The 23968-nt window shown below is 36.8% G+C and overlaps 1 protein-coding gene across 8 annotated transcripts in view; it reads left to right on the top strand.

The window, feature by feature from the left end:
* The window catches only part of ROBO1 (roundabout guidance receptor 1), a 685371-nt gene that overhangs the window by 553674 nt on the left and 107729 nt on the right, over nucleotides 1-23968 (top strand). The window lies entirely within an intron of this gene.

Below are 23968 nucleotides of genomic sequence, written 5' to 3'. Positions count from 1 at the left end.
ATTCATAAAATGTTAGCATAGACCCAAGTGTAGCAGCAGCCTGATCATCCAATAAAAATCGGTGACTTAAAGTCCTCATATATTTTGCACCAAGAATCTGATATCCGTTCACTCTGAAGGATTTGGTAGTATGAGAGCAAATGATAATACAAGATTCCAATTATAGTACTTTTCATTGAAATTAGCATCTTTTATTAACCTTATGCTCCCATTAGAACAGGTGAATGGAACTTACCAGATTCATATCACATAAATTATTACAGTGCTTTTTATGTTATAAACACAAAATAGAAAATCTCACTTGTACACTTTCAGTGTGATTTAAATCTATTTAATAACTGGTTTGCAAGCTTTCATTTTAGAATTCAATGTGGATATAACAAATACAGTGAAACATTTGTTAAAACCTTCTCAGGTTAACATATTGATAGTGCAGTCGAGGAAAAATGTGTCTGTCTTTGCAGGAAAAAAAGGACCTTAAGCACAGAAAGCTATAAGTTGAATTTCTTAACATATGTGCATGGGCTCTTGGCAATATGGAGTGGATGGAAGGATTTTCATAAAGCCATTTTAGTTTCCGAAGGGCTCAGTGACTGAAATCCTCTAAGTATTTATCTACGTTTTAGTATTTAAGTCTAGATCTAGGTCATGTTCTACATCTATCTGAGGTTTTCAGCCTTCATGTTTCTAATGTTTTATGACCATTAGCTGTGCAGTAAGCCATGTGTTTTGGCAGACAGGAAACTGGGCCTAGAGAAAGGAAAGGCATATTCACATTACAGAAGTAATCGGTGTCGCTCTGTTCATGGATTTGTAAACACTGACAGGTAGGTTTGTTACCTCAGGTGCTGGGTTATGTGGCTTCATTGATTTCAGAACTGTGGTGGAATCCTCACATCACTGGTCTGTCATCTTTAGGGAGTGGTAACTTGATTGCAGCTACTCCACAATTATTCTGCAGGAGGCAGATGCACCGAGTGGCCCATACACAGTGAATAAGATATATGTGATGGAACAGAAATGGCATAGAGAATCATCATCATGGAGTCATAAAATGCCAGGTTGGAAGGGACTGCAAGGATCACTTGGTCCAAACTTTCTAACTAGGAACATGGTTTAGATGAGACAGCCCAGCACCTTGTAGATGATGCCCCAGCCAACTGATGTGCTCAGTTGACAATAATCCTCGGTGATCCATTTCTAACCCTGCTGATTCTTTGCAAGCTTTTAGGCAAAGTCAGGAAACAGCTACAAATTTACCCGAGTCCTGGTACTCTCATTTTAATACCGATGAGTATATATTTACTGGTTAAATTAGTTTTGAAGAACTTCCCATTTCTTGGAAGCACCAAGAGATTAGCTCATCTGCAGCTTTGTGTGAATACTGAGAAATTCCATGTTGCACACATCCAGCTATTCCTGTGAACACGGCACCAAAAATACAGATCATGTCATAGTATGTTTTATTATATACTGTAAGTACTGCTTAATTCTGTGCTGACATGTTTGCTGAAGGACAGAATTTGGATAGTATCACCGTAAAAACCCTATGTTTTTCAACACCAAACACTTAAAGCAGCTTGAAGCCTAATACTGCTGCATGCTAAATCACTCTGGTAATATGCCTAACTTTTTGCAGAGAGCAGAGTTCACAAATAAGAACAGGATGGAGCTGCCAATGCTAATTTTTATTGGATAAAACAAAACTTTAGTATTTCAGGCACTGTTTAGATATATTTAAAGTTTCTCCAACAAAGAGACATGAACTTAATTGCTGATCTCTTGGGTGCAAGAGGTGTGTAATGTGTGCTACCAGAATATATGCTATGGATGTCCGTTTTGTTTGGGAGGCAATTTAAGTACTGGGAGGCAATTAAATCCTGAAATTTAAACCCATATTTTTTAAAGTTGTTCAGTGATTCATGTCAAATCAATAAAAAGTTTACAAAGGTTTTAGGGTTGATTCTTTCTGCTGAAAAAAACCTGTTTTTAGCTGTTCTCAGGGAAGTGCAGATAGATCAGCCAGGGCTGTGGCCAAGGCAAGGCAAAGAGAAACACACTATTCAGTGCTTAAATTAGCTAGAAATAAGTAGCTAAAATCCTTCATCTCAACCTGGTTTTTGGATTAGGGGGGACTCAGACTTACTTTCATTACAAGTTGGTGAATAAGTTGTTCTCTACTTTGTCCTTCTCCCCTCTATTGTCTTGGAGCAATTATTTGAAAGTTTAAGAGGATGACTGAGGCCTTTAGTCATCAACTAAGTCAGTGGGTGTTCGGCCATTAGACAGAAACTGAATGGTTCTTCTGACTCATTATTGCAGAGATGTTCAGCATCTCAGGGGTCTGCCTTGTGTGACTGATCCTTGACAGACTGGTTTGGAGGGAAACCAAAGTCTTAAAGATGCTATATTTCTGTCTTATCTGCCTATAAAGCTGAACTGCAAAGCAAGGGTGAGCCTAGCCTGTAGTTATGGGCATGTTCTCTGAAGAGGAAACAAATAGACTCTTGTCCAGATAGGTAGGACTGTGAAGTGCTGGAAAACAGTGGATTTACTTTTTACATCTGCAACTCTCAGTAATTATGTATTTGTTATTGTTAAAGACTTGTCAGATGTTTTCAGTTATTCTAAATGAGGATAAATAAAGCACATTCTTGAGGTTGATAGGAAGAACAGTTTCATCCCTGTTCATAGTTAGCGATCATACAGAACTATGCATACATAACAATGGATATATTATTGTAAAATAATTGCATATTCTGTTCTCCATCAGTATTCAGAAACCTTAGGGAAAGGCAGTTGCTGTGGTACTTCTGTCTAGGTTAATGCTGAGCAGATGGCTTTTAGCATGATTTGTAAAATGACATCTTAAAAAATATGGTTGATTTTTAGTTACAGTTTGTTGATGTTTGTTCCCTTTCTGACACACGATATTTACAGTGAATAGCAAAGCAGTGCAGAGGCAGTACGTATGGAATCACGAAGGAAATTATCAGCAGTGCTGTTAGGAACCAATAATGGAAGGGGTAAAGAGTGCTCGCAAGCTTTCATGAAGCAGCTACGTGCCTGCAAGGTACTCAGTTGTAAACCAGGAAATACTGCGTTTCTTGAAAAGTGCCAGTAACTGCATTGGTTATTTCCAGTTGTTTCTTTCAATCCAGATCTATGTCTGAATTGTTTGATAAATGAAGCTGAGGGTAGCTAATCCATACCAAGGCCCCAGTGTCACACCAACTTTGAGTCTCCTTTCCCAGTAGTAGGCTTGATGTGTCAGAGCCCTTGAGATAGGTGATAGCAGCATGCTCTCTGACTGTGATGTGGATGCCTCATAGTCTTTTTCATATTTATGTCAAATAAGAAAGAGTATTACTGGTGTCCAAACAACTCAGACTCGGGCAAAAGTCTGCTATAAGACAGACTTTAAGCACTATTATTAGTTAAGCACTATTGCTTACATTACAAAAGGTAGGCAATGCTTGTCTCTGGCCTGTGCCTCCCTCACAGAATTTGTAGTACAGCTGTTTTTGAGATGGAGATTGTTGCACCCCTCTTGAAGGCAAAATTTTATAAGACACATACTAACTTTTGGCTTCCTCCTTCTCAAGTACAAAGATTTTACTGATGAGGGACTCAAAGGTACAAAATGTATTGCGTTGAAAATCTCTTGTGTCTCCTGGGTACACTGGTTAAAGATTTTTCAGCCCAGGTATTTGTGTTGCTGAAGTGATTTGGTTTATACTGCTTCCAGTAGTATATATTCTCTTGGGCCTGCACAAGTTCTATTCCAACCCCTCCATTTGCAATATACTTCATGCTGCTCATTTTAAAAAAAGTGACTCCTGTGAAGTAAACAAAGGGATTTTGTAGTGTCCTGGCTTTAAACGCCTGCTCTTTTAAGATCTCCACCCTCTTTGCCTGGTCCTAGGTCTCCTTGTAGAGTATCTCTGTAACAGAAAACTCTTGGATCACTCTGTATTGTCATAACTGAAGACTGTTGCTTGTGTATGTTGATTTAAAATAATTGTTTGGACTTGTTTGGTTTGCTTTGTATTTAAGAATAAGTAGAGTACTATCGGAAATGACCTAAAAAACTTCAACTAACAGCAATGATGCTTAGTGATGGGTTTTGGGTACAATGTAAAATAGCTGTAAAGATACTGCACAACTTAGTACATTCTTACTGAATAAACACACAGTGGAGAAAGGTGTATGGAGCAGGGAGTACCTGTAGGGAGAGATGGAAGGATGGCAGAGGTTTGGGAAATTGGGAAGAGGGATTTGATGAAAAGTCCCTTTTGTGGGCATAGTTCTGCAACAGTCTCTGATGACTAAACAGGACAGTACTCATAATGACCTCCCTTCATTGCCCTAGTGTGCAATTTCTGATTTCAGTGATGAGGATAATAAATGTATCAGTAATAATGATTATAGGTAAGTGGGTTTTGTTCTGTCAGTGCTGAGATTGCTTGCTTTTTGTCTTTGCATACAAGTGAAAAAGACTTTCTCCAGTGTATCTGTCCTGCTTTGGAAACTTCTTCAATATCTTTCAATGTATCATAGTATACATTCTTATATTTAGCAAATATAACATTTGTTTTTCCCATGTTGATGCTTTATTAATACTTTCTCCCCTAAAAACGTAATCTTTTCCTGCATTTTCAACAGAAGAATGTAATCTTCCCTTAGAAAAATCTGTTTAAAATTCCTATTGTGTTTGTTTATCTGTGTGTGAATGTGTATAAAACAGTGTATTTTAAATAGAAGTCATTATGAAAGAGGAATTCTTTGTTTTCTTTCATTTTGTTTGGTCAACTGAAAAAGAACATCTGTACCATCATCCTCACTGCAATTTTCCACCCTGGCAATTAACCACATGAGCAAAGATCATGTGCTGTTCTAGAGAGGAGGATATAATTGCACAGTTTCTGTTGATCTGGGTAATTTAGTGGAAAAACTCTGATTAGACTAAGCTTGCCAGAAGGTAGTAAAGGACACATTAGATGGCTTACCTGTAATTTAGATTTCTTTTAAGCTAGGTACAAATTGATGTTTTGGTGTACATAGAAAGACATTGGGGAAAAAAAATAAAAAATGTATTATTCATAGGTTTTGCTTTCTAATGGAAATCTAAACTTTTAAAACGCATTCTCACTAAGGAAAAGATGTCCAATGCTTCTTATATATATCAAATACATTTAAATACAAAAAAATGGTAGAAATTTTGCTTTCTTTAGCAATATATTTTAAAAATACATTCAACGTTGTAAATTTTGTAGAAAATGCAGTATCCGGTTAGCAGTTGAATAAAATACTAACTGACATGATGACATAAAGACAAATCTTTATATAGCAGTCATAAAGTCTGGTTGAACTAAAATTTCCATTAATTCATAGCCACATAACAAGGTTACTAGAAGGTTGCCTCTTCTAAATAAGTAGAGTAGCATTTACAGTAGAAAATGATGAAAACTGCTCAGTTGAATCTTCAAGTGTTCCTTCTTCATGCAACAGTAGAGAATTACAGCAGTTTTTAAATCATATTATTTTGTGCATTGCAAGCTGGAGTAATTCAACTGTTGTTACAATCATTGAGAGGATTAGTGCTTCAAAGGGTGCTGGTAGAGGCTGGTCCATCCTCTTGGGTGTTCTGCCTTTCATTTTCCAAGACCTTTGAGACAAACATGTTAGAAAACTTGTGGTTTGTGAAGCTGGAGCTGCTTTCACCATCCAAAGGTCTAAATCCACTCCCCAAAATCCTGTCATCTACTGTGAGGTATTTCCCACTCGGGCATTATAAACTGACGGGGGCAATGGGCCTGTCCTGACTTTGGTGAAACTTCTAATGCAAAGCTATGAAACCTCTGAAGAGGGTTGGAAAATGAGTCAATAGAGATAATCAAGCATAGTTGGAATCAGGAATAATAACTGGACAGCAAATAAATACAAAAGAACACAGCACACAGATCTCTCCGTCCCCTCCACAGGTGCTCTCCTGCAGAGAGAAAGGGAAATGTAACTTTTGGGGGCTCTTGTATTTGTCTTTTGGAATTGGCTCTTCCCCAGAAATCTTCTTTTCAGGTGAACTGAGCAAAAATGCTTCTCCCAGAGGTAAAGATGAGAGCACAGAAAGGGCCTAAAGTGAACACCATCAGGTGTTTGCTCACTCTCTGTGTGCACCAGTGAATATTTTCATCAGTGTCAAGTTATGCTGTCCATCCCTTGCCTTCCCTTGGCCTCCCTCTGTGCTGAATTCTCCTTGAGCTCGGAAATCTTTTTTTTTTTTTTTGTGTTCTCTTCTTGGTAATGTTTCTCTGAATTACAAGTTTTCTTATTTTGGACTGTGTGCTTCTTCTCCCAGTAAATTATATTGTCAGTCTTGTTGTACTATATGATCTTTGACTACCTCAACATTTTAGTATTTTGCTATTCCTATTACAGTCACTCTACTGCAATAAAAGACCACAAATCACAAAGCTGTTGAGTAGTGTATTTAACTAGTACTTAAATTCATACCTGAAAATTGTGCTAACATTACTAAATTCATAATTCAAATTAGGAATCATGTCTGTTATGGACTCTGACTTTGGTTTTTGGGTTTTTTTTGTTTGTTTGTTTTTTTTAATTTTCTTTCTTCCCCAGTAGAATTGTCTATTGTTATTTAAGTGATTAGGGACTTAGTTTTCAGTGATGCTTCTCTGCCAGAGCTTAACAGTTGACAGGTCTGAAAATGAAGCTCCTTGTGTTTATTCTGTTGAGCACTGGCCTTTTGTAAAAGACATGAGGATTTCTTCCTCAGACAGTCTTGCAGAAGTGCCTGAAAAACAGATTTTACCAAATTAGTGAATTGTTCAAAATCAAGTATGATTTCTATCATCTAAAGATACATAGTGATGCTTATGTTGCTTTATTCCTGCTACTATAAAAAAACAGTGACAATCTTTTTGTTTTCCCACTTTCAAGGAAAGCTCTCATTTTATAGATGCTGAGTGGGGCACCAGTGTTTCCATTGCACTCTGCCTAATTACATTTAGGTCTTTTCCCTGTCTACCATCATTTAATTTATTACTAGTATGTATACATGCATGAATAGTTCAGATTTCATTTCCTAGATAGCAATTTGCACATCAGACATTTAATTTCATTTGCTGTTGTGTTGTATATTTTATAGTCTCTGACTAGCTTTTCCCTCAACAAAACGCTGCCAGCATGAAATAATTGGTATGGGAAAAGACTGCACACATGGATTATGTATAAAGGGACTTAATTGATCAGCTTTGCAAAAGATTCAAGCTTTACTTGGTGCATGTTTGTCTCATTCAGTCATTTAAACCAAATTCTTATGGATGGCTCAGCACATCACTAAAACGCCTTCTCTTTTTGTCATGAAAGTGGATGCTCAGCCTGCTTGGGTAAAGACCTGGCAAAGTGCACTTTGTAATTCTTGAAATATATTGCAAAATCTCAAAGTCCCGTGTGTTTTGCTTTTGGGTGGTATTTGGTGGGGTTTTTAATATCAGAGAGACTGATTTTTCTTTCTGCTCATCTCTATCCATTATGACAAGACATTTGAATGCCAAGTTGAATTGGAACTGCTGCTATAGGATTGCATAATGACACCCCCTTAACTGTTCAGTATAGCCTTTTCTGTATGTCTTCTATTATATAATATTCAACATTCACTTTGCATTGTGTGAAAAATTTAGATGACAGCTTAATATAAGATATTGGTAATTTGTCAGTAACCAAGTAAAGTAAAAAGTGGCTTGTGTGGCTAATAAAAATTACCAAGACACTTCTAAAGCAATTGTTTCATAAAACTACCCAAAGGGAAAGTTTCACAGAAACTTTTAAAATCAAAAACATTTTGGGTTTTTTTTCAGTTTAGACTTGTCAAATGATTCACACAGTAATTTTTCGTTCTCTTTTGTGCTTCAGCCCAATGCTTAGAAGGGAGTTATGAATGTAAATAAATACAGATTAATAGGAACGCTGTTTTATTATTTCACTGGGAATTTCTGTACAATTAGCGAGCAACTTGCTACAAGTTGAGCAGATGATTAAGTTTAACCTTGATCTTAAGCCAGCGAGGTTGGCTTACATTCTATCAGCAAGGGATTTAAATTTACTCGGACACATTTTAATTGGCATTTATGCAAAGTGTACTCACAGATGCTGAATTCATTGAGAAATCCTGAGTGCCATCTGTTTGACTCTATTTCCTCTCTATTAAAGTATAATAAAATAAGGCCAGATCCTTCTGGCTCGCTAATATGTTTATTTTTCAGAATTCAATATTTTAATTACTACATCAGTAAGGTGTTATTTTGTGCTAGATACTAATTTCTGTGCTTAATTAAAAGTAACCTTATTTTCTTTGCTCTTTTTCTGTCACTGTTTCCTCAAAAACATTTCAGTCAAAGGCAGCAGGCCTAACTTTTGCAACTGACATTCAGTACCTTTAAAAATACTGGATGATTGTTTCAGTGTTTTGTGAGTGTGAGTGCTAATACTGACTCACATGGAAAGATAATTAAAGTTACTAAGTAACATCCAGCCCATTTCTGAAGATTTTGGCAGTCTTTAAAAATGTGATCTATTGTACATACACATTTTATTTTACAGGAACTAATTTATGTATATGCTAGTACATCACATTTATTCATATATATGAGAAATAAAAGTTACTTTGATACACGATCAGGACAGAATGGAAAGATATATACATTTACTAAGGCATTCATTTTAATGATTTCCAACCTCTTCATATGCTAAATATTAAAAAAGAAAATAATAGTTTGAACCTGTTCCATAATGGACAAAACTGTTTTGCATGCCTGGTATCTCCTGTGTAGCTGAAGCTTCTGTATGTGTACCAGACCTTAGCGACTTATGGTTCAACTCTTGCATTCTGAGTAATATTATACATGGTCCTGGTATATAAACACAGGTTCCCAATCTGAACACCATACTTGTACTTTAAGAAGACTGAAGACTTTATTTAATGTAATAAGCATTTTCCGAATAACTATTTAGGTCATAGTTCAACTTGTGTACAAGGGATTAATTTCCTAATTTTTTTAGCACTGTTGTTTGCTTCATGAGAAATAGTTTTATTGGTGTTTAATGGTGAAATTTTATTCCTTTCTATGTTGCTTTTCCATATAGTTTTCTGCTTTATCTTAAATCAACCTGTAGAGTAATTTAGACATCTGTTACAGTAAAATATACAGCTTGTACAGTGTAAGGATATTCGAATATAAAATAAATAGGGAGCACAGTGCATTAATATGATGAAAGATATATAGAAACATCTAACTACGAAATTGCATACCTTCTTCATATCTACATCCTTTTTTCTCTCTCTTTTTTGTCTTCTTTTTCCCAAGCTTTACTTTGCAGGGTACGCTGGCTGATAGTTAAAGATAATTGTTAAGGTTATCAAGATAATGTATAAAATTTTCTTGTTTTACCTGTGAAAGACAGTCACATATGATAGTGTGCTCGTGGTGTTGTCTTTATGTAAAACTTGTTACACAACAGTGCCTCAGCTTTCATCATTTCTCTCTGGTGGGTTATATAGAAATAATAGTAAGTCCCTTGCATACTGTGCAATTAACCTTGCTAGATGATATTTGATCTAGTGATTCAGTTTCAAAGGAAAGGTTAAGACACCATGAATATCTTTTTCCTTTGAAGTAGGCAGTTGAGACTTCATCTGGGGACAAAAGTGCATTGGCTTTTAGGTCAGAGGGGTCTAAAAGAAGAATGCCTATCTCAAATACAGGCAAATCAGATTGTTTCCATCTCACAGCAAATAATGCCCTATAAAACACTGAAGCTTCAAAGACCTGAAGAGTTAATCAAAAAGATGTTGATGGACATAGCAGGTTCAATGCCCCATCACACCAGAGGGAAAAAAAAACCCACAATCCCTTCTGAAAAACAAACAAAATGTAAAATAGGCTAGCATGTAATAGGATTTTCTTGATACCTATTTTTTTTACTTGTTACCAGCACTGTTAAGCTAAGTGTATTCCCACTTGGAAAATATCTTTTTAATTATCAATCTGTTTTCCCCCTACCTTTTATTATTCTGTCTGAATTGGTGGTTCTGTGGGCTTCAAATGGTATGTAGATTAATTTCTATTCTGGAAGTCTTAAATTATTTATATTGTTTGAGAATAATGTGCATTTCTTTTGTTTACAGCTCTGGTGTTTCTGATTATTTGGCATCAGTCTTGTTTTGCTGAGAGTGTCCTCTGTTGATTAACTCTCTAGATAGATAGATAATGGCCTATATCCAAATGATGTATATACATATCCCAGTTGTTCCCATGAACCTTGGCAGAATTAGTGAGGTATTTGTTACTGTTTTTTTAGATGAATATGCATAGAGTTATCACTTTGCTCTTTAAAAAAAAATTCCTCAGAGAGATCAGGCAGTTTTGTGTGTTCAGTTTGACATGTTAAAATAACAAAGACTACCTAGTCATTATTCCTACAGCCTTACAGTGAAAACAGAAGTTTTACACAAGTAATAAAGGCCAGTGGCACAGCTTACTTCAGTTTACTGGGTAAAGCACTCACTTTTTTTTTTCCCTGTTTCGTATTACATTCTTAATGGTACCCCTTTTAGACCAGGTGTATTGTTTGAGTGGATTTTTACATATATAATACTATTATTTCTGTGTCTTTAGTAAGGACAAAACAGCTATACTCCTTCCCCACAACAAATCCAAAAGATAAAAATGAATTTAACCCTGAGCTGTGGTGTACATGTATTGCTTTTCTTGGTACAGCGTAATGTACTTTGTATTTCAGTTCTGAGATGAGTATCTCATTGCTGTAAAGCAAGCAGGAAAAGTGTCACAGAAAATGGAGTACACCCTTGCACCTTAGAGTTTTTATAAGCATTAGGAGTGTCTGCTATATGAAAACATTTTCTACATGAAGTAACTGGTTGCCTCAGACTGAAAGTTCAGGGAATCTTCTTGTCGTCGTAAACTACTGGAAGATGCCAATCAAATTCATTCAAGCTCTTGAACAACAACAGAGAGCTTTCTTTAGCAAAGAGAATTTATCTTTTTGTTTTAAATTCTCATATATAAATGAACATAGGGAGTTTGAAGGTTTGTCTTTGCTGTTTTCTATTTTCTTGTTTCCTGACAAGAGAAAGCTTGTATCATTTTTCTCACAGTCTTCCTGCTCCCAGATGGTATTGTAATCTCTAGCCAAAATCTAAGAAATAAATGATAGCAAACCTATAATATGAACTTAAAACTTATCTGTCTTTTTTTGCCTTCTGGCTGGGCAATCAGTGCATAAATACTGATAGCAGATATCTGACTCCTCTTACCAATAGTAATTTAGTGGACAAAAGGCCTGGTGGTATTGGAAGTGGTGGTGGACTTGGCTATGGTGTGGTGCCTAAAAGAACTGGGGAGAGGAAATGCTGAGATTCTTACATTGGATTTTCTTAGTTCTGCTGCATGTTATGTCTATAGCAAGTAGGTGCAAGTAGTGTAACCCAATAGAAGTGTAATTGTACAGGGAAACAGTTGGCTGGAGAACTGGTGTCTACACTGTGTGTGTTTTTACTTTGGTCTATTGCCTGAACATCAGTTGGATTTCATTCATCTTCTGGTCTAGTTCCATCCATTCCCCACCCCAAATAATAATTCTTTGTATTCCAAGCCATCATGTATTCAAGGCCATAATGGAGAAGTTGGATATTTCACAATGCAGTCCTGATCCAAACTCAAGTACATCCGTAGAAGAACTTCCATTTTGTTTTTGAGTTTGGCTTTCACTCTGTTTGGAAGCAAACTGAAGAGAAGCAAGAGAAGCCAAAATGATTTTTTCATTTATTTTATTGCACCATTTGTGCTTACTAGGGGCCTATATAAATACACAGACCGGAAACCTAACAAATTAATTGAAATTGTGACGTGCATGGTGCAGCCTCTCTGCACTGCCTAGGTAGAGTAAGAAAACAGAAGTTGGAACATTTCTTGGCTGTAAAATGTTGAAGCCAGTTGAATGTTGTTTTGCACTGAAGACACTCACACTAATGAGTAGTAGTCATTACTGTTCACCAGTAATTTTCAAAGTGTCTGACAGTGAAAGCAAGCAGCACTAAACCAGATGGAGTTTTTGTTTACTACCAGGTTCTATAACAGAAAAAGTGTATTCTCATAGTCTGTCGGAAAATCAAGACTTTGACATTCACAAGAGTGTTTTGGTATTGTTTTCCTCCCCTTAACTCAGTTGTTTATGAATGAATTATTAGAAGAAACCAGTGACTTTTATCTTGCAAATTCACTAGCTTCTCAGCATCTTGTTTACCAAAATAAGGTGCCATGCATTTGCTTTTTAAGACTGTCTGTAAATGTATGCACCCATTGACAATATAGATCATCTCATAATGTTTCAAAACCTATTTTTTGGGTTTAAACAAACAGAAAAAAGCCAGTCTGCTGAACTGACTTAAAAATTTAATTATATTCAGAGTTCATATAGAAATGAAAGACTTCTGTTCTCAAACAATACCACATTTGCTTTTTCTCTCGATAACAGTTCTTAATAGAAATCTAGGAGCCATGTGGTTTACCAGTAGATTAACCTCTGTGTGCTGTGTAGGACTGGTAGGAATTGAATTAACTGAGTTGGTCAGTGTTTGTAGGGTGTACCATGGCACCCCACAGTTCAGGATTGTAATGGAGGGGAAATCAGGCATAGGTACTTCTGCTAATGGTTCCCCAGGTCACGCAGAGTTAGAAAAAAAGTGTGGCAACATTTCCACCACATGCACTCACTGCCTTGATCCTTTTGGACTTTCATAACCCTTTCCATTATGTTGTTTTGTCTTGACTGCATTTAGAAGCTACTATTTCAAGCAGACTAAGCTAATGTTGCAGTCATCCACTTTCCTTTTCCTTGGTGGTGAGTGGGGACGCATTGTCTGGCATGCCACAAAATCACTGCCAGCCCATGGTGCCTCACAGCATTACAAAGTTGGACAGCAATGGATGCCAGCATCTCTTTTGTAGCTGTTTTATTAAAGATGCTATCTTTAGCCACAGCACTGAAGTTACACAACTTAATGTTCTGTGTGTGTTAAAGCATTAATGAAAACGCAAGGTTGAAAACAATGAATGTGGCCCAATATAAAAGGAAGCGTTTAATCAAAATTAAAATCTTTAGTAATGAAATCTGGTTGGCTTTATGTGCATTTGTGGCATTCATGCTAAGCATCACCCCCTGTTTCCTTTTGTTAATTCCAAATCAGACTTCTGGCTGCTGTTTTGCCACATGGGGTGATCCAAAACTTCATGCACTCCTTCCTACCAGCAGTAAGGCACACTCTGCTAACTAGTCAGTAATACTTATTGTCCATTAAATATTAACATATTGATCAATTGTCGTGTTGTCTGTGAGTATCTCATAGGGCTTGAAGGCAGCATAAGAGTCCAAATGCAGAAGCACTTTTTTGCATGATTTCATTGCCTTTTGCCATTCACATTAGCATATAAATCTTTATCTCTGATAGCAGTAATTCAGCTTGGTAATGTCCATTTTTCATTGTTGTAGCTATTAACTTTGCTACTTTTTATACTGCTCTATATAAAATTTTAGTGTATTTGAAGCCTTTGGACGCTTGTCTACATGAACAGCTATCATTGTAAATCATGAAGATGTTTGTCTAGACATTTTTCAAATTTTGAACTATTAAAAATTTAGGTGTATAATATTACACCGTGCTTATTTATACTGAGAAAGAGGAATGATTCACAGCCTAGAATATGCCTCAAATAGAAAAAACATTTGCCTGGACCATTTGGGATCTAACACAGAGCAGTTAATTGAATTAGATGAAGACTGTATTTCTCTATGACCTCTGTAAAAGGCTGTCTGCCGTTTTTCCCTAAGGTGATTTCCTAGCATGTTTTCCAAAACCAGCAAAAGTAACTTGAAAAGCATAAGACATTTGACATAAATGAAATTTTTAAAAGGTTTACCAGTTTCTACTTTGGCAATCTGTTGTCAGTTTGCCTTTTGAATGTTTTAGGAGGTAAAGAAATAAGGATTACAATACCATAAGAATGATATATACATACATTTGGACATGCAGAATATATTTAATGAAGCCCCCACTATCTAACTAAGGTGTGTCCTGCTGTATAAAAATCGGGAGAGTCAAGAAAAGTCAGTAGAACTCTGTGGTCTGTAGTTCCTTTCAACAGAATAATATATGTAACAACAGCAGAACAATAGCAAAGAGAAATTTATGTAATAGTTGAGCAATGTTTTTGAGCAATCTGGATTTGCTATAGTGTCTGGTATCCACAAATTCTGTTCTTCACTCTGCTGTTGTTCAGTATTAGTCATTTAGAAGTATAAATTGCCACTTAGCAGTATGAATTACCTGTGTCTTCCACCTTCTTACTGATCTTTTCAGGCTTGACCTTATATATAATAGTGGAGTATAATTTTCCAGAATACTAAAGAAGTGACTTAGCATTTTGAGAATGATAATGATACTGCATATTCTCTGATATTAAAAAGTCATATTTTTTACCCACTTTGACGACACAATAGAGATTTTTTCATGGAAATAGGATCTTTTAACAAAACATTGATTGTAGTGGTACAGTTATAACACACTAAAATTTGAATGCTAAGCAGAAAGACACAGCTAAAATTGTTGCCTTGAAGCAGGACCTTAGCAAAATAGTAGCATACAGCATATACAAATTTAGGGCTATGCTGCAGAAACATGGTTATTGTGGGGGTGATTCGTTATTTCTTTAAAAATGTGTCCTCTGTTAAGTTTTTGGCTTCTACAGCATAAAGGATGATTACTAGCAATTGTACAATCATCAGCCGTTTTTGCCTGTACTACCAAAACAGTGTTGCCACAGTTTCATTGGCAAGTCTGTGCAATAGTTCTGTCTCCTTTTTTAACAATCCAAGTTAAGACGAATAAGGTTACTTTGGTTTTGGCCTCAGGAGGAATTTTTCAGCTCAGAAACTATGGGAAAAAAAGTCAGTTTCTCAAATTTGAACCCAAGGTAGCTTGCTCTTTGACAGCAACACTTTTTAAATAAATTGCAATCTGTTTCCCATTTGCCAGTTCCACATATCCTAGCTTTAAGCTATCATTGAAAACTGGCTAAACATTTGCTTCTCTCCATGCTATCTGTATTCCTTCCTTAGTTTTCTCCCTGGAGTCCTGAGTTAAAGGCCACTGGCACTTCTGTGTTGGGGTTTCCATCATTTATCAGCAGTTCTGGCTCACTGGGGAGGTCCCAGATGACTGGAGGTTGGCCAGTGTGATGCCCATCCACAAGAATGGCTGGAAGGAGGATCCAGGGAGCTATAGGCCTGTCAGCCTGACCTCAGTGCCTGGCAAGGTTATGGAGCAGATCATCCAGAGGGCCATCAAGGGGCATGTACAAGACAACCGTGGGATCAGGCCCAGCAAACATGGGTTTAGGAAAGGAAGGTCCTGCCTGACCAATCTTATCTCCTTCCAAGACTGGGTGACCTGCCTAGTGGATGAGGGGAAGGCTGTGGATGTGGTCTACCTGGACTTCAGCAAAAGGTTTGATACAGTCTCCCCACAGCATCCTCCTGGAAAAGCTGACAGCCCATGGCTTGGACAGGTTCATCCTTTGCTTGTTAAAATCTGTCTGAGTGACTGGGCCTGGAGAGTGGTGGTGAATGGTGCTGTATCCAGTTGTCATTTGGTGACCAGTGGTGTCCCCCAGAGTGCAGTATTGGTCCCAGTCCAATTCAGTGTCTTTATTCATGACCTGGATGAGGGGGCTGAGTCTACCCTTAGTAAATTTGTGGATGACACCAACTTGGATGGTAGAAAGATGCTGCAGAGGGACCTGGACAGACTGGAGAGTTGGGCTGATTCCAATGGGATGAGGTTCAACAAGGCCAAGTGCTGGGTCCTGCACTTTGGTCACAACAACCCCATGGGTAGCTCCAGGCTGGGCACAGAGTGGCTGAGAGCAGCCAGGCAGAAAGGGACCTGGGAGTCTGGATTGACAGGAAGCTGAACATGAGCCAGCAGTGTGCCCAGGTAGCCAAGAAGGCCAATGGCATCCTGGCCTGTATCAGGAACGGCGTCACCAGCAGGATTAGGGGTGTAATTCTCCCCCTGTATTTGGCACTGGTGAGGCCTCACCTGGAGTGCCGTGTCCAGTTCTGGGCCCCTCAGTTCAAGAAAGATACTGAGGTGCTGGAGCAGGTCCAGAGGAAGGCAGCGAGGCTGTGAAGGGACTTGGGGGAAAGTCTGATGAGGAGAGGCTGAGGGAGTTGGGGTTGTTTAGCCTGGAGGAGAGGAGAGTCAGGGGGGACCTTATCACCCTCTACATCTCCCTGAAGTGAGGCTGTAGTCAGGTGGGGGTCAGGCTCTTCTCCCAGGCAACTCGTGATGGATGAGAGGGCATGGCCTGAAGCTGTGGGAGGGGAGGTTTAGGTTGAATGTCAGAAAGCAGTTCCTCACATCCTCCGATGTGATCAGACATCGGAATGGACTGCCCAGGGAAGTGGTGGAGTCACCATCCCTGGAGGTGGTTAAGGAAAGGCTGGATGTGGCACTCACTGCTATTATCTAGCTGATGTAGGATGTTAGGTCATAGGCTGGATTTGTTAATCTTGGTGAGGTCTTTTCCAGCCTCAGTAATTCTGTGATTCTGTGATTCTTTCTTAAAAGGAAAAGCCATTTTGCTTGTGGAATAAGGTGTGATAAGTGGTTAAGAAAACAGCTGGCATTTTGGTGAAATGTCTTGTAATGTTTCTTTTTCATTGTCCTTATATGTCTCTTGTCATTACAGTTACCTCTTTCTCCTTTAATTTGGTGGGCCAAGAGAACAGAACCTCTAATCTGATTCTTGTTCTCTGTTATAATCTGCTTTGAAAAAAGGCTTGTGCAGCTAGCTAGCAATTAATCAAAAACTGGGCATCAGGACCTTGATTTGGTGTGTGCAGAAAAAAGACTTTATTTACAGAAGACACATAAATCCTTTAATTTAAAGATGTAAACACTTTTTTGCCTAGGGAAAATAATTTGTGATCTCCCAGAGACACAGTTCTTCTCTGAGCTGCATCTAAGCCCCATTGCTTTGTGTCCATAACTTTGGAAATCTCCTGTGTTATTTACACTAAAAATATTTTCTGTAATGAAGCATGATTCAAATAATCCCCAAACTCTAAAATTAAATGTACACTAAAATAATAGTAGTAAAAAGGAAATAACTATATATTCAGTACAAGTGACGGGAACCTGTCTCTGCAGTCTGTACAAATGAACCTACTCTTTCAGGAGGTAAATTCTGACTTACAGGTAGTAAAAGACTTGTCCCAGACCATAATACATGGAAGATGTTGGAATCACATTTTGTACATAGTCAATCAAATTCATAATTAGGTCTGTTCTCCTTATCTATTTTCAATTTTCAATCAACTGAAGGGACACTCTCAGAGTTACATGCCTGAGGCAACTCAGATCCTTCAGGGTTTAATTAGGATTCCCAGTGCTGTAGCATGGTCTCTCAGCCCTGTCAGTTACCCTTCTCAACGGGAGTTAAAATTACTTTTTATATGACTTACCAGATTTGGTCATTTAATTGATTTTCGATTAATCATCTAATTCATCTACACTTTCCTTCCCATGCATGGAAATACTGTTATGGAATGGCAGCTGTGTTGCCCTGTAAGATTTCTGGCAATACTGAAAAACCAAGTCTTCAACTAGTGAAATAAAATCAGCCTGATTGTAAGTGGTTTCTATAAATTTTTGTAATTATTGTCAGTAACTTTCAACAAATGGTTTTTACAGAAACCTTTTTTGGAACCTGCTTCTAAAACATGCATTTCTTTCTATTAACAGTTTTGAATTTCTTAATGACTAAATGAAAAATAAAAGATGACATTATTTGTATTTATTTTAAAATATTTATTTGTATTCAGAATGTTTATTGCCAAATACCTCATCATTCAATTACTTTTGCAGTACAGCGTATTGCTTAGTTCAAGCATATAGCTTCTATCTGTGAACAGCACTTTTTAAAAGGTGTGACCCAATAGATACAGCACTCATTGATTTCTTTCTACATGAATGTTTTAGAATTATGCAGGTGTTACATTTGCTAACATTTATTGCTGAGTATGACAAGAAATTAAACTTTTTTTCCAGAGAAGCTAAACCTTGACCTTCAGTAGATATTAAGATCTGAGTTCAGTGGTGCTGTATAAAAGTAAAGCATTTAAATACATTACTCTTTGGAGAGAACACATTTTAAAATAACTTAAAGGTTGCAGTAATCGAGGCAGCACATTTTGTTAACATTTTAGAAGCGTGAGCTAATTTCAGTGCTGAATTTCATACACCTAACTGTGCCTTGTGTTTGGTCTCTTTACAATGATCAGTCTCACATCTGGAAACCTCATCAATGCAAATTCTTAGACTGTGTCATCAGGGAAGTCCCGTGTCATAGGCGGGCTGGCTCTGAGACACACTTATATTGTTAGGTCACATATCTGGTGTTCAATAGTCTTGAAGCTCAGAGAAGGCTGAAAGTTCATTAGAGCTGAGTACTGAACTGATTGGCTTCTGCTTGCCCATAGAAGTCTCTTTAATCCAACTGAGAAAGGTGCAGCAAGATCCAATAGCTGAGGTAAAAGTGTTTTAAGGTAGGAATCAGATGAGAACTGAAAACTATGGAAGTGAGGAGCCCTGGGGCAGGTTGGCAGCTAGATGAAATTAATCCTTACGTGCTGGAGGCTTTATAAAAGTGTAGACATGTTTTGAAACATTCAATACCACATTGCTCAACTCAGTCACTGCTTAAAATTATTGCCTGTATTATGTGAGTGAACTTGTTAGATGATTGTAACAGTAATGTCTGAGTATTTATAGGTCTACCCCTTCTGTTCTATTTTAATGACTATGTACTGTAGTTAATGTCAGTGTTAGCCTGTTCTTAACATCTTCAGAGAGAAAAAGAAATATTTTTTTTTTTTTAAGGAACCAGTTTTTGTTTTAACTTCGCATGACTGCATGGAAATTTTCAGGGGGTTGTCTTCAGAAAAGAATATTTGTCATTTGCAGAAGATCAAGTTTTTGGTCAAACCAGATAGCATTCTTAAGGAATTTAATAAGCTCAATATACATTTTTGCAACATGAACATTGTCTTAAATCTGATTATGTGTGCATTTTTTGTTCCCTTTGAACTTAATTAGGTACTATAACACTTAACCATACTCTGACATCTGTAAAAATCTCATGCCAGCAACATCTTTAAATAAGGTACCGTAGTGGTACCAAGTACTGCTGGCTGATGATTTAGTTAGCTGCAATTAAAAACTAAACACCTGGTTTGAAACGTTGTTTAAACTTAAAAGCATCTTACAGTATAGTTTAATGCCAAAAACGTCTACTGTGTGCCTAAAGGTTTGAATTACAACTCCAGTCTGCACTCTAGTAAAATAGTGTAGGGAAAAGGGATCATTGCTGGTCCTAAACTACAGGAACTGTTCTCCCTTTGATTAACAGCTCAATCCTGACTAACAGATAAGTAATTTCTCTTTGGATTTGTGGGATTAGAATATTCATATAACCTCCCAAATCTCATTTTTAATGTTCCTAATCTTAGAGCATTTTAGAGCAAGTGCACGTTGTTGTTGGAAACTGTCATCATAATACTGTGGTTGAGTTGGGTGGAGGGAAGTGTAGCATTGAACACTTGTTACAGATGTTCAGGAATTAACAGAATTGGATATTAATAAATATAAATCTATTTCCATGCTTTTTTCGTGGCTAACAAAATTAGCCAAAAGGCAGAGCAGTGGGCCTTTAGTAGGGTTGGATTGCTCAGTTCTAGCACATATTTTGGTGTTAGCACATTTTTGTTTTCTGGGAGGGAACTTATTAGTTGAGGTCTGATTATTTTATATGAGCATTTCTTATACATATTCACTTTCACTTATATACATTCACTTCTCCTCATTTTTGAGGCACATGTTACAACACAAAGAAACATTTAAATTATTTCTATACTGAAAGAGTGGAATTTGTTGGGATCTTGTCAGGTATCATTGTATGACACACTGGCTCACAGATCTCTTCAACACCTAGCCTTGCAAAAGAGTGTCTTTGTTCATGACAGTGCAGGAGAGTTAGCAGAAAGCAAGTCTGGGTGATCTCTTTTAAAAAAATTATAATGGATCCAGATTACTTTAATCTGATTATGAAACTGCATTCTAAACATCTTTATTTCCCTCTGTTTCTCTGTTCAATGAGTGATTGTGGCTGAAAAATATTTGTTAATTAGGGATCCTGGATGCATTTTGGTGCACTGCTTTGGACTGACCTTGCATGAAGTATTTGCCCAGTCTGACTAAAATAGACCTGTAATCAGAACTTCAAGATTTTTTTATTTCCATTTTTTGAATGATAGTACCTGTTAAGGCCTGATATCCACAATATAGTGGTGATGATTGTGTTCCTTACAAATTCATTCTTTACACTTGATTGACTAAAGTTTTCTGGTTGGTTGCTTTTTTCTTGTGTTCTGTTTTGGTTTTCTTTAGTGTCTTGGAACTAGATCATAGTTATTTGATGATAAATTCTAACAATAATCTTTCTTAAATGTCTGTGGTGTGTACACACAAAAAAACCCCTGCCTACTTACCTCCCTCTTCACTCAGTAATGATTCTCTTCTCTTTTTCATAGTACCCAACAAAGAGAAAAAAACACTGGGTACTGCATGTTAAGGAGCATATTTGGGTGTTAGAGAAAAAATGCTGTCCCTGCATATGTTGCTTGCCAATAAAAAATATCCTCAAGTGACTGCTGGTTTCTTTCTGCTCTGGGAAAGAGTATCTGGGGAGAGTGGAATTGCTTTATTGATTGAGCAGTGCACAGTTTTAAGTAGTCGTATGAGTTGTTGGCTTTTAAAGTGGAGTTACAAAACTCTCTTGAACCTGATTAGTTCAGCAAGCACAGCACTGAGAGGTTTTCAGCACAGACACAGGAATGCAGAGTTCACATAGCAAGATAACAGAGTTCTACCTGTACAATGACAATTATTACGATCAATATTATATTTTGGAAAATATTAATGTGTTAGAAAATTGTACCCACAGAATGTCACAAATGTGGTGGGTTTTTTTATATCTATGACGGTTCTACATCAAAGTTGTTAAAAAAAAAAAAAAAAAAGGCAAGCGTGCTCTTAATTTAGTTATTTTCATTCCAGCAGCATATATGTAGGAAAAGGCATGTGTTGAAATTTGACAACCCTGTGGTGCACGAAGGCACATGTTGTACTGGATTACAAAGTATAATTCCAATATATCTTCAAAAGGAAATGTATTCTCAATTTACAGTGAACCTTGACTAGGAAGGACAGAAAAGAAAAAAATATTTCTTTTTCAGTAAAGGAAAATTTTAAATTTATAATTTTATGCAGGATTGCCAGGGGGTGAGGCAAAAAAAAAACAACCCAGAGCATGCATCTACTTTACAGCTGCAAAAATAATTACATGATGACTATCTGTGGAGTAATCTCTAATGGATTACATTTTGTTAGCATTTCATTATGTGAAGTTAGAGCCAAAATAATCCATAGTAAATGGGAAAAAAAAACCCCAACTTGTTTTGATGTATCTATAGCCCGGATCTTTGATGTCCTTCTAAGGCATTATATTCTGCATTGGTTAACGTGTGAAAGGTCTTGGTTTACAGGTACTATACTTGTAAAGCTGATATGAGAATAAGGAGTGCAGAAATTACTGAAGTAATTTATTTTTATTATGCAACTACTGGCCTTCTTTGTTGCTTCAAAGGTGCTAAAAGCTGAGGTGCTGATAGGATTTCCTCTTATATTTACAAGATCTTTCAGACTTCAAAAGCACTTATGCTTTACTAAGATGATTTCACTTTTTTTTTTTTTTTTATTTAAACTGAAGGGCACTTATTTTTGTATATCTCATAGTTTCATCCAAGTGATACAATCTTCAGAAGTAATAAGAGGCTTCTTACTGTTGGTCAAAACACCCCTTTTATTGTGTTGCAATAGAACTGTGGTGTAGCAAATAATCTATTCTGCTCTTTCATGTTCTTTTGGAACTTGGAACTGAATATATGGCTTTTTTTTTAGTACTTGGTACAATGTCTGTTTCTTGTTTTATGTGCTATAGTTTGGAGAAGTGAAAAAAAGAGAAGTAATAATATGACCAGTGGCACAAAGCCAGATCAAATCTCGATTAAAGTAAATAGATGAAATTCTTTTACTTCAGAAGAAGCAGTGTCATCCCATCAACGTATGCTATATGAGTTACTGGATATGGATGGCTTGAGGGCTACTTGGAAACACAAAAAGTTGCATCTAGTTATTAATACCATATTCACTATACATGGAATACGTATATATAAGGTTTTCAGTGTATGTGAGTAGTATTTTAACCCCCCCCATAACCAAAATAATGCAACGTGTCTGATTTTGTTGCATAGATATTTAGTGAATGTAGGGAGGAAGCTCTAAGAGAATTCAGGTTAAATAAAGTTTTGTTGAAAGCAGAAGGGAAGCTAAAGAATCACTCTTTTAACTTACATTTCTGAGTAACTAAAAATGACATAATTCCCCTTTCTGAAAACATAATATTTCCTCTAGATTTAAACTGGATTAATTTTATAGCTGAAAAAATAGTCAATTGCTCCTTGTCCATAGAAACAAAATATAAATATATTCTGATTTTTAGAGAGAGAAATTCTTTGTTCTTTGATGCTTTCTCAGATTTTTGTACTCCAGCAATACGCGCATAGTGTTTTGGTTTGTTTCTTTTTGTTTTGTTTTGTTTGTTTAAGTGTTAGTGTCTTTTTGTTTGTTTGTTTGTTTGTTTTTAATTTAAAATAAACTTTCTAGACTAGATCTATTCAGGAGACCTAATTCATCCAAGAGAACATGTGTCTCGCTGTAGACAGCATGATCTTCAGCAATCCCATCCAACCTAAAATATCCTGTATTTTCTTCATTAAGTTCTATCATTCTGTTTTATTAGTCTGTGTTGTTAAATGGATAGAGTCACTTTATCCTTGGTTATTCTCTTTCCGTACTCTGGTATCTCCTGACTCCAGGGCATCCAGAAACATCAATAATTAAACTGAAATACTTGAAATATTAGTGCTTCAGTATGTTAAAGGATTGGTAAATTCAGATTGTTGCAAGTAGTAAGAGTGACAGATATCAAAGTCCTTATAGTTGCGTGTACTTTTCTGTTCCCATATTCTTTTTTCAATGTGCATGGACTGACTGTTGAGTTATTTATTTTTAGATTATTCATTTTATTTTTATTTATTTTTAGATTAAATATCTTAGATATTTTTAGATTTTTAGATTAAACCAATGCCACTTACTTGGCAAGATGGGAATGACATTATTCTATTAAACTGTTCCTGTGTAGTGGTCTGCTGAGCACAGTATGCTGTGTCTCCTCTCCCAGAAAAAAGCAAATACTCACACAGCTATTGATGAAATTCATAGTGGTTGATTGGAGGGTACTAGGGTTTACTAGGTCTGGGCTTGACAAAATTATGGGAAAGAACCAAATATAATAATGACGATTCAATAAAAATATTTCTTTCTATGAAAAGGTAGTAAAATTGACTTCTTCCAGATGAAGGATTTAGTCTTGCCTCAGGCTAAGGGATGACTCCTAGTGATGAGGGAAGATTTGTGGGGTTTTTATTGCTTGAAGAAGACACAAGCCAAATTGCCAAGACGCATATGGCTAAGGCTGCACAAATTTTTGGTATCTTACAATGTCATCAAAGAACTGGGAAGTTCAGTTAGTTTGTTCATTTTTGCCTGTGTCAGCCTCTGACCTCTGTCAGTGTTAGTCACTTGGCTTGTATCTTGGAAGCTAGACATGAGTTGTACCTGGGTTCT

The sequence above is a fragment of the Heliangelus exortis genome, chromosome 1, assembly GCF_036169615.1.
Source record: "Heliangelus exortis chromosome 1, bHelExo1.hap1, whole genome shotgun sequence".
NCBI lineage: Eukaryota > Metazoa > Chordata > Aves > Apodiformes > Trochilidae > Heliangelus > Heliangelus exortis.
Note: the sequence above shows the minus strand (reverse complement) of the source record. Positions and strands in the feature narration are given on the sequence as shown.